This window comes from Schistocerca piceifrons, chromosome X, assembly GCF_021461385.2.
Source record: "Schistocerca piceifrons isolate TAMUIC-IGC-003096 chromosome X, iqSchPice1.1, whole genome shotgun sequence".
Taxonomy (NCBI): Eukaryota; Metazoa; Arthropoda; class Insecta; order Orthoptera; family Acrididae; genus Schistocerca; species Schistocerca piceifrons.
The window spans coordinates 664,207,916-664,220,172 of record NC_060149.1 but is presented as its reverse complement, the minus strand read 5'-3'; positions in this window follow the sequence as shown (position 1 = coordinate 664,220,172).

Sequence of the window (12,257 nt, the reverse complement as noted above, 5' to 3'; positions counted from 1 at the left end):
GAAAGATGACAAAGAGAAGTACATGGAAGCATTAGGAATTTCCGCATGGTGGAGAGAAGCTACGAGAGATAGAAGGCGGTGGAAGCACATCGTTGATGTAGCGCGTGGTCTGCAGAGTCTGAGAAGAGAGAGAGAGAGAGAGAGAGAGAGAAGTATAGTCGTTCTGCCGTCCGCTCGTTGTCATTTTCCTGTCCATGTGTAAAGACCGTGCCGGCCTGTTACTGGCTGTATATTGGGCCACAGTCTCTCAGCACTGCACTACACGACACAAGTCCACAAGAGAGTCGGCAACAGCATTGAAGTGGATACCCCCCCTCCCACCAATGCCGATGTGTAAGCGCTCCGCCGTTCTGGACAACATTATTGCCCGCTTGAGTGTGGATCTGTGGGAAAAAAAACCACTGGTGCAAACAGAATATTCCCACTTTGCTGGTGTATTTTCATGTGTACTTTCAATCATTGAAACCTTCGTGTTCACCTTCAAGTTGGTATGCCTTCCTTGGAGCGCATTTCCGGCCATATTTACAAATGGATATTTCTGACACTTGTCCTCTCAGGAGGGATCGTTTCCTGCAGTTTGCCCACATTTAGTAAAATCATCCTGTATGCAGAGTTTTGTGTTGGCAAGAGAGCCAACACCGTGTTACGAGTGGAGGCCGAAGTGCACGCGTTTTAGCTCACGCAGTCTGGCGTCAAGAGGGAAGAACTATACTGACGTGAGGTCTGGAACATGACAAGGAATGAGAATTCAGAAAGCGGACATAATTAGTTTGATACTTAACTTTAATCCATTAATGATGAACGTCGCTCTTGACAGTACATGATTCACAATATTATCTGTTCAGAATACATTCTTGAAGAATATGGCGCCTTGCTAGGTCGTAGCAAATGACGTAGCTGAAGGCTATGCTAAACTGTCGTCTCTGCAAATGAGAGCGTATGTAGACAGTGAACCATCGCTAGCAAGGTCGGCTGTACAACTGGGGCGAGTGCTAGAAGTCTCTCTAGACTAGACATGCCGTGTGGCGGCGCTCGGTCTGCAATCACTGATAGTGGCGACACGCGGGTTCGACGTATACTAACGGACCGCGGCCGATTTAAAGGCTACCACCTAGCAAGTGTGGTGTCTGGCGGTGACACCACACAGAGTGGTCAGAAGCAGTCTGGGAAGGCCGGCCGATGTGGCCGAGTGGTTCTTGGCGCTCCAGTCTGGATCCACGCGACCGCAACGGTCGCAGGTTCGAATCCTGCCTCGGGCATGGATGTTTGTGATGTCTTTAGGTTAGTTAGGTTTAAGTATTTCTAAGTTCTAGGGGACTGATGACCTCAGATGTTAAGTCCCGTAGTGCTCAGAGCCATTTGAACCAGTTTCGAAAGCTTGTAAAAATGTTGCGGGGTAGGTTACGCTGAGAAATAATTGTTAAGAAAACAGTGGATACGTTGCGCCGTATGCGAGTTAATTGGCATCGAAGTTAGCCAATCAGATATATGCGCGCGTTAATTCAGGCGGCCCGCCAGAGACGGTGTCGCCAAACGTGTTCTTCGTTTTATTTTCGAAACCAAACAATAAAGTGAAACAAAAATTGGACTTCGGACAGTAATGAGGATCGAACCTGAGCCAAAGTCTGAGCAATCTCGCGTGCTATCGTCTACGCTAAGAGAACCAGTGACACTCATACTTTTGAAGCTTGCGGGCCGCTTGGATTTGCGGGTGCAACGGCTTCATTGGCTAACTTCAATACAAATTAACGCAAAAACGGCGGAACAAGTCGCATTTTTTTTAGCAATTATTTCTCAGCACAACCTACCCTGCAGCACCCTTACAAGATTTTCAGATTGCTTCTGATCACACCCTTGTCTAAGCCCCTTATTTTTTAGAGTGAATGACTGCAATAAGCTTTTTATTGCCTTAACTAAACTATACTGCTAGCCATTAAATTTGCTACACAAGAAGGACAGCAAATAACGAATTTTTACTTACTGTGTGTAGACAGTACAGAAGAAGAATATATGATCAAATTTGTAGGTGATTTGAGGGTTTACATGATACGAAACGTAGTACACAGAGCTGCTGTCGCTAGCAGCAACACACTGGCTCTAACGCAGCTGGGCGTCGAGTCGAACTAAGCTTCCATGACATTTACGGGTATGTTATTCTGTGCTGCTTTAGTTCTGTCTCAGACTTCATAATCCGTATTGGGTGGCCAGTGGTGGCGTGCCGGTCTCTCGTCAACCCGTAACCTGATGTCTTCAATGGGTGAGCCATGTGTTCACGTACCGGACACACCCGCCTGCCTCACGCAGTGCGTCAATGACGCAGCAATGCTTCTTTCTCTTTTCATGTCTTAGTCAGTCACGTCACTGTCTTTTCCCCCATATTCGTTAACTGTGGTTTACCTCGTTCCTCTACCTCCCTTTCCCTCAAGCCCATTGCTGCTGAAGCTCATGGTTTAAATGTCGCTTCCTGTAATTTGTATTTATTGATGTACTTCTCATGAACAAATGTAAACTCTGTGCACCATAGTAATTTCGGATGTTGTATTCACAATTAGATGTAACTTATAACCCACTAATCGCCATGTAACTAGAACGAAGAGCAGTCACTAACTATTGCCACCTAGAATAACGCCGAAAGTATGATAGTAGCTGAAAAGCTTGTGGAACAAATGTTGCATGGGACAACGAGGGCCACAATATGACGTTGGTTTTTTATTGCTAGGTGGGGTCGCGTCGGAGATACGAAGGTCAAATTTGTTTCTTTTGAATTGGATGCTACTTATTTTCTCATAGCGGCTATTGAGACGAATCCAATGATGTGTAACAGTAAGGTCTTTGAAGGTCAACGAAGGTCACAAAGGTGGCGTGAACGTCAGTTTACAGAAGGTGTTCGACGTGATGAGTATTGGTATCAATGCAGTGCTGCAATATTCTTATCATGGATTGAGTGATATTCCTTATCACTTCGGCACTTATCGAAGCACATGCTCTGACAATTCTCTTTCGCATGTCTTCAGGTGTAGTTGGAACTTCTTTATCAACAATGTCTTTTACGAATACCCACTGGGCCATCTTACCATTAAATTTGATGGGGTGCGATGTGGAGTTTCCCTTGTTAGTAGCCGTGAGATTAGGAACAGGTGAAGTTCCAATGGACAAAGACGGGTTTACTAGGCACAAAAGATCAGTGACTGAAAATATATTAAACTTCTCACAAGACTATTCACTCGACAAACGAATCAATTATAGATGAAGTTTAACAACCGATAAGCCCACAATGCTTAAGGCATTCGACCTGACGGGAATGTGGCGATGGCTCAAATTCAGACAATGTAGTAGCCATTAAACTACTCTCACGTATGAAATTTAGCCTCAAAATAAAGGCCCTCGAATCGTTCCCGTAGCTTAAGGAAACCCGAAACAAAATATATTTGCAGTATCGACAGCTGCGATACTGCGCCTGCCACGAGAAGAAACGCAGGTTGGCAGCGAAGTTGCTGCTGGCCGCCACGAGGGCGCCCCGCCACGCGGCAGCCAATAGAAGAAGAGCACCGAGTCTTCCTGCTGAGAAGACGACGAGCCATACGGTAGACGTACACCAGCTAGCCAGCGGAGAAGAACAAATTATCTATGAACATTGCATCCTGTACTTTGCTTCGCTCAACATATCAGAATTTATTTAGTTTGTTTATTTCTCTTAATACAAGTTATTACTAATTTTTTGCTTTGTGTTGCATATCCTCACATCCTGGAAAACTTCCTCGAATTGAACCCACACTTTTGCTCTGCTTATCCACTAAGGATACAGCAGTATTAATCATTTCTACAGCTAAACTAATACATTCAAGTGCCTGTATCCTCCACCGAATTAGACAGTTCCTCAGAGCATGTCCGTCCACTTACCTAGTCCCAATCAGAATCAATAACCATGGCCCCCGACGAAAACAGCTCTACTTTCAACCCGGTGGTGGGAGGAAGAGGTCATGCTAGTCCTGACCACCTACAGCGCAACGAATTTCTATCGTAACGTATACCTTTGACTCTGCTCTCAACCTTCGTTCTTTACTAAACCTTCTCACATAGTTAAGCTGGCAAGTGATCTACGCTACACATGCTACTCTGGCTGCCGACATGAACATTCAGATTCCAGATACACACGTATTCACTCATTAACACGTTCGTATGGGAAAAATAACGACTGGAAAGGAGGTGAGTAATGTACATCTGAGCATTCTGACACACTCCCTGAACTTAAAAAATGACGTCATCATTCGTACTAGTGACTTCACGCGTGATGTCATTATGACCTTGAAATGATGATACCAGCCTTATCAGAGGGAAGCCACCTTCGCCTTCCCTCCCTTCCCCCCTATCTCCAGCCAGTCATAGTGCAGTATTAAAAATCCAACATGGCTTAAGTAGGCCAATTGCAATAGTGGAAAATTAATTAATCCCTCCTTACTCCATCTCCAACCAATCACAGGATGGTACTCCTTATCTCCAGCCAATCATAACGCAGTATTTAAAGTCCAAGACGATGAAAACAGACCGCGTGCGTGCTTTATGGATCACACACCTCCTCTCTGGCTCCAACCAATCAGAGCACAGTATCAAAATGACGTGTAAAAATGGTCTTATATTACATTACTTATGATGTACACATCAAGACACACCCCTCACTTCCTCATCTTCAACAAATCATAGTGCAGTATTAAACATCCAAGATGACGGAAGTAAACCAGTTGTCCTACATATCCCACATCCCCTATCCTCGCTGACTTCAACCAATCAGTTTGTAGTGTTAGAAAGTGGCACCAGATGTGCTGTAAAAATTCCTTAACCTCAAGTTGAAAGTGGCTAACGCCTAACACTTAACACCTATGAGATAATGGGTAATGCTTAATGGCAAACACCTAGCGCCTAATGCCTCATGGCAAATGCCTAGTAGCTAATGCCTAATGCCTAACATCTAATGGCTAATGCCTAGTATTTAATGCCTAATGGGTAATGCCTAATGGCTAACGCCTAATGGCCAGTGGCTAATGCTGTGAGGTGTGGTATAAATTGAGATCTTCGCCTGGTACAATTGGTTTAGCTGTGATTGTGTACTGTAGTTGTCAACATGCCTCTAAAAATCATTGGATGGAAGAGTAGTCTTAAGAGTCAGACTAACCTCCTCTTAGATATTCATCATTCCTCCTTAGTGCTCGCAATTACCCCTACAGTTCCACTCAGTAATGCCTAGCTTCTAGCAGCTAGAGGCTAACGCTGCGAGGACCTGTATAAATTAAGATATTTGCTTGTAATGAGTTCAGTTACGATTAATCACTGAAATTGTCAACATGTCTTTAAATACCAGTTATATAGAAGAGGAATCTTACGAGTCAGACAATTCCCCTCCAAGGCATCCATCATTCCCCCCTAAGTGCTCGCCTTTGCCCCTAGGTTTCTATCCAGAAACGCCAAAAGCATTCAATTTCCTCGTGTCGAAATGTGCTGGTGATTTGTTGGAAACCATCTTGCAATCGTGAAGTTCATCTTCTTTTTCTTCTTCTACTTCTTCTTCTTCCTCTTCTTCATCACAGTCTTCACCTTCCTCGTAGTGATCATCGTCTTCTTCTTTTCCATTTACTGTGTACATAGAAACATAGCTTTTAACATATTCATCTGTCTCCTTTCAGCGTTGCTGGCCCTAACTCTGAGAAGAGAGTTGAAATGCATGCTTGTTGACTGCATCTTCGTCGTATCCTCTGACAAAACCTGGTGAGGTTTTTTAGGCAGAGCTGGAATTGCGTTCTCTCCCATGTAGATGTGTTTGTCATTATCTCTCGATAATGACCCACCAATTTCATATAATGCAGCCTTAACGGTATCAATATAGTTATAACTTTTGTTGGAATTTACTTATCTGCAGGCAGCACAGCTTTGCTTATGAGCATTGGTAGTCTTGAGAATTTAATACAATTCTGAAGATCTTAAGTTGTGTAACTCTTTTCAGGAGGTATAATTTTAAACTCTTCTCAGGAGACATAATTTTAACCAATAGCTTATATAATTCTATCGTTACCAGTTATCTTCCATTTTGAATAACTAAATCATCTGCATCAACATCCACTGGTGAATCACCAATCATCCATACTCCTGCTTTTGGTTCAAATCTAATGTTGTATACCGTATCATATGTTTTACCTGTTGGTAAAAAAAAAAAAAAAAAAAAAAAAAAAAAAAAAAAAAAAAAAAAAAAAAAAAAGATGCTGCTAGTTGATCCTCTGTCTCTTCTTCATTTCCATCACCATCGTCTTCTCCATTTTTCAAAAATTTCTTATTTTCTTGGTCTGCCTTCTTTCGGATTAAACATACCGTTTAAGAAACGAGTTTACATACACTCTGAGAAAAAAAATAGTAAATAAACTAAAGATAAAAAACAAAACGACGCTCCACGAAGCAATTATCTGAATGGGATAGAAATCGGTAGATGTGATTACGTGCACAACCAAATGACTGCTATTTCAGAAAAATTTGATTATTTATTCAAGAAAAACAGTTTCATAAATCGAACACGTCAGTAACGCGTTGGTGCACCTCTGGCCATTACACAAGCAATTATTTAGCTGGGCAGTGATTGACAGAGTTGTTGGATGACCTCCTGAGTGATATCGTGCCAAATTCTGCCCAATAGGCTCGTTAGATCATCAAACTCACGAGATATTTGGAGGGCCCTGCCCTTACTCAAATGGTTCAAATGGCTCTAAGCACTATGGGACTTAACATCTGAGGTCATCAGGCCCCTAGACTTAGAACTACGTAAACCTAACTAACCTAAGGACATCACACACATCCATGCCCGAGGCAGGATTCGAACCTGCGACCGTAGCAGCCGCGTGGTTCCGGACTGAAGCACCCAGAATCGCTCGCCTGCCCTTACTGCTCCAGACGTTCTCGATTGGAGAGAGATATGGTGACCTTGCTGGCCAAGGTCGGGTTCAGTAAGCACGAAGACAAGCAGTAGAAACCCTCGCCATGTGCGAGCGGCTATTATCTTGCTGAAATGTGAGCCTGGGATGGATTGGCATTAAGGGCAACAAAACGGGGCGTAGAATATCGTCGGCGTGCCGTTGTGATGTAACAGTGCCGTGAATGAGGGGGTCCTGTTATGAAAAGAAATGGAACCCAGACCATCACTCCTGGTTGTCGAGGCGCATGACGGGAGACAGTTTGGTTGGTATCCCACTGCTGCCCAGGGCGTCTACAAACACGTCTTCGGCCTGGAATCTCATTCACTGTAGTAGAATTGTCTTGAGTAATGAGTTCCGCTTAGAAATGAGCGCTGATGACCAGTGAAGACGTCTCTGGTTACGTCACGGGCAGCGGTGGGGTACCAACCTGACTCTCGCTCACTATACAGCCCAACAACCAGAAGTAGTGGCCTTGGGTGCCACTTCTTTTCATAGCAAGGCGCCTTTGGTAGTCATCTACGGCACCTTTACAGAACAGTGGTATTTTGACCATATTATAACCCCTTTTTGTTGCCCTTCATGGCACGCCATCCTGGGCTTACCTTTCTGGAAGGTGATGCCCGCTCGCACACTGCAAGAGTTTCTACTGCTTGTCTTTGTGTTTGCCAAACCCTACCTTGGCCAGCAAGGTCGCCGTTCTCTCCCCAACTGATGGATTATTATGGGCAGGGCCCCCCAACCATCTTGTGATTTTGACGATCTAATGCCACTGTATCCCTCAAGAGGCCATACAACAATTCTGTGAATCAATGCCAAGCCGAATAACTAGTTGCATGAGGGCCAGAGGTGTACCAATGTGTTGTTGACATGCTCAATTTCGAAAACTCTGAACAAATCATCCAAATTTTCTGAAATTGTAGTCATTTGTTTGTCTGTTCATTTTCATTACTTCTACCGATTTCCATCCCATTTGGATAATTCATTCGTTGTGCGCTCTTTTTTTTATTATTAGATTGCACGTTTTCCAGTATAGATTCATGAGGTTCAACTTGTCTAGCTATGCGAGTTTACTGCGAATATTTGCTCAAGATTTCAACATCTGTCTTTTAACGCTAATATTTCATTGCAAGCGAGTTTAGAGATATGTTGACAATTGCAGGCTCAATCACAACTGAACCACTTACAAGGAAAAGTCCCAATTTATACCACTCCTCGCAGCATTGGGTGTTAGCCCTTAGTCATTAAGGTGTTTAGCGTTAGGCGTTATGCGTTAAGTGTTAGGCATTAAGCGCTTAGGCGTTAAGCATTAGACGTTAGTCGTTAGGTGATAATTAAAACATGGAAATGTCTTTAGAGAAAAATTTCCACCGTCCAACCCAGTAGGGAAAGAAAAGGCTACATTGGATTCGGTGGGTAACCAACTAGAAGACTCAAATGAATGGGAACATTTGAAATCACTCAAATCTCATCAAGCGGATGGTTCCGAAATAAAACGTAAACATGTTAACTACATTGCAACACATAACATATGCTCTTTACTGAAAACTGGAAAGATCCATAGGTTACAGGGTTTACAATGGAAGACCGGCACAAAGATTTATAAAACAGAGCCCACAATTCGGAACAGAGTTTATAGTAAATTGGAAAATGATAGTTTCAATAACTAATTTTAAAGCTGTTTCTCCACGAATCGCAACTTTAACTCTGAAAACCACAGACAAGATCTATACTATCATAAACGCCGATACCCTGACCAATGAGAAAAATTTTCTAACAAGAACTATGGTAGAAGCAGAAAAATTGTGAAATTCAGATTCGATTCATACTGCGCATAATAAAAGCTCATGGCCAGAGTTGTAATGTGGCAAAGCAGCAAGATGCACTTCTCAGCCGTTGTCGAGAAAATCGACAGTTAAAATAAACCGTTGCCGAGAAATACTCTCAACGATTAATAATTTTCTACAGCGTCGTGGCGCAGCGGTAAGCGCTCGGGTTCGTAATCCGAAGGTCGCCGGATCGAATCTCGCGCCATGCAACACTATTTTTAATTATTAGTTTTTTGTATTTCATATATATATATATATATATATATATATATATATATATATATATATATATAAACTATTAATGAATTGCTTATGCGTGTTGGTGAAGGCGGATCGCTCTCCAATTGTACCGCCTCCATTTTTCCGTTTGTTTAACAGGGTGTACCAAAGCTCTCACGTCCGCACTGATTTTCGACGATGTTATAACTTGCGCTAGGGACCGCATCTACCTTGTTTCGAAGTTAGCAGGCAACTACGCTGTTATGCGACGGCTCGTTTCGGCCTATTCAACATCTGTCCTTCAAGTGTAACGAACGAGCAACGGAGTTTATGTTTCATACCTGCCACAGCAAATTTGTGTTCGTGGGGTTTCTTTTCTAATTCGAAAGTTTGATTTACGCTATACGTATTCGTTTTGGAATGTCGTTTCTATGTCTTCCGTTAACTATACGTGGTTAACATTATGAAGACAATTAATAACATTTGTGAAATACAACTTTGTTTGCGGAAAACATAATGATGTTCGAAGTCGCCAGTTTTTCCACGACAAACGACTTTCAACAACTTATTATATGCATAATTGTTGCAACTGATTGCCGGGAATTATATATATATATATATATATATATATATATATATATATATATATCTGTGTGTGTATGTGTACACACATTTGAATTACAAAAAACAAATACAAGAAAAAAAAAAAAAGGCGGCATGGCGGGAGATTCGATCCGGTGACCTTCGGATTACGAACCCGAGCGCTTACCGCTGCGCCACGACGCTGTAGAGAATTATCAATCGTAGAGAGTATTTCACCGCAACGGTTTATTTTAACTGTCGATTTTCTCGACAACGGCTGAGAAGTGCATCTTGGTGCTTTGCCACATTACACCTCTGGCCATGAGCTTTTATTATGCTCATTATGAATCGAATCTGAATTTCACAATTGGCGGCCTCCCCTTGTCAGTGTCATTTAAGCAGTCATTCTTCCGAAGCTCCATTGTAATGCACACAACTTTAACATGTGGTACCAGAAAAAATTATTGAGTATTTTGCGGTCACTTATTGACGTATTACCAATCGTTGTCCATGGAATTAGGCAGTTTTCTCTGTGCATGATGTTTCATTAGTTCTCAGATTTTAAAGCTATTGTTGCTGAACGCTAAAGAAACTGTCTGCGCTGAGAGCGCCAGAGGTATACACTTACATTGTCTACTTAGGTAGAGCAGTTATTAACCCGAAGATTAGATTGATCACCACAGTGACTGACTGGGCAACTAGAGGACTACGGATTCGACGAGAAGGGAGGAACACGTTTTAACGCCTATTAGCTATCCCAGTGGCTTGAATCTAAAAACGTATGTAAACTACTTCTGGACATTTATAAGAAATTTTCAGAAGGGCGAAGTAGTTTGATTTCAGCTGACCAGCAGGGGACCTGGAGCAACATCCGCACTTATACAGTTTTAATTAATGACAGTATCTGGAATAAGTGTAGTCGCTGGGATATGGGTAGCTCTGAGCAGGTGTTTGAGCTGCAGCCACCCTTTCGTGGCGTCGGTTCTCACTGACAGCTTCTAATTTTCTTTTCCTTGACATCCTAAACCTGTCAAAAAATGGTTCAAATGGTTCTGAGCACTATGGGACTTAACATCTGAGGTCATCAGTCCCCTAGAACTTAGAACTACTTACACCTAACTAACCTAAGGACATCACACACATCCATGCCCGAGGCAGGATTCGAACCTGCGACCGTAGCAGTAGCGCGGTTCCGGACTGAAGCGCCTAGAACCGCTCGGCCACTGAGGCCGTCCTAAACCTGTCATTTATTGTTTATGTCAGTATTATTTACACCAGATTTTTGTTGACCAAAGTTAATAAATAATCCCCGCATCTCGTGGTCGTGCGGTAGCGTTCTCGCTTCCCACGCCCGGGTTCCCGGGTTCCCGGGTTCGATTCCCGGCGGGGTCAGGGATTTTCTCTGCCTCGTGATGGCTGGGTGTTGTGTGACGTCCTTAGGTTAGTTAGGTTTAAGTAGTTCTAAGTTCTAGGGGACTGATGACTATAGATGTTAAGTCCCATAGTGCTCAGAGCCATTTGAACCATTAATAAATAATGGGCAAATACAAACACAAAATAAAAGAGGTAAATAAATGTAATTTACTGCTCATGGCAACTGACGGTCACCAGTTACTTGTTATTTCTAACTTTAGACCGTAATATTTACATTAAAATGTTGCTGAAGAGAAGCTACACGTAAAATACGAATATAAAATACAAAGAAGTAAATAAATGCGAAATGTAGAGGTTAGAACGTAGTTTTCGCTTCTTGCCTGGCATTACACTAAGGCCACATAACCTCTAGTTGTATTTTGAGATATTAATTCCAGTTCGTAGTTTATTTAAAATACGAGAGTATACCATCTTAGGCACTGTATAACACTTAAAACACTTGATAATGGCACTTTGAAGCTGAAATCATGTTCGTGTAAGTGTTAATGTAACACTGCAAATAAACAACAGTCTAATGGTGGTACTGACTTTAAACATAGTTTGTATTTCAACCACGTCTCGGCAGGCGTCCAAACGCCGTTGTTTTTGTTCAGGATCGAAGGTGTGCGGGACACACTTTGTGCACACTTGAACAGCTGATTTAAAGATGTTGCTCAACTGATATATCTGACATAACAACGTTGACGGACCACGGCTACACGTCTACCTCTCAACACTGCCTCGTCATAACAGACTGATCGCATGCACATCTGGTGGTGCAGTTGTTAGTTCAAGATGCCACCGTAGTTACTACACTACTGGCCATTAAAATTGCTACATCAAGACGAAATGCACATGATAAACGGGTATTCATTGGACAAATATATTGTACTAGAACTGACATGTATATACATTTTCACGCAATTTGGGTGCATAGATCCTGAGAAATCAGTACCCAGAACAACCACCTGTGGCCGTAATAACGTCCTTGATACGCCTGGGCATTGAGTCAAACAGAGCTGGGATGGAGTGTACAGATACAGCTGCCCGTGCAGCTTCAACACGATACCACAGTTCATCAAGAGTAGTGACTGGCGTATTGTGACGAGCCAGTTGATCGGCCACCATTGACCAGTCGTTTTCAATTAGTGAGAGATCTGGAGAATGTGCTGGCCAGGGCAGCAGTCGAACATTTTCGGTATCCAGAAAGGCCCGTACAGGACCTGCAACATGCGGTCGTGCATTATCCTGCTGAAATGTAGGG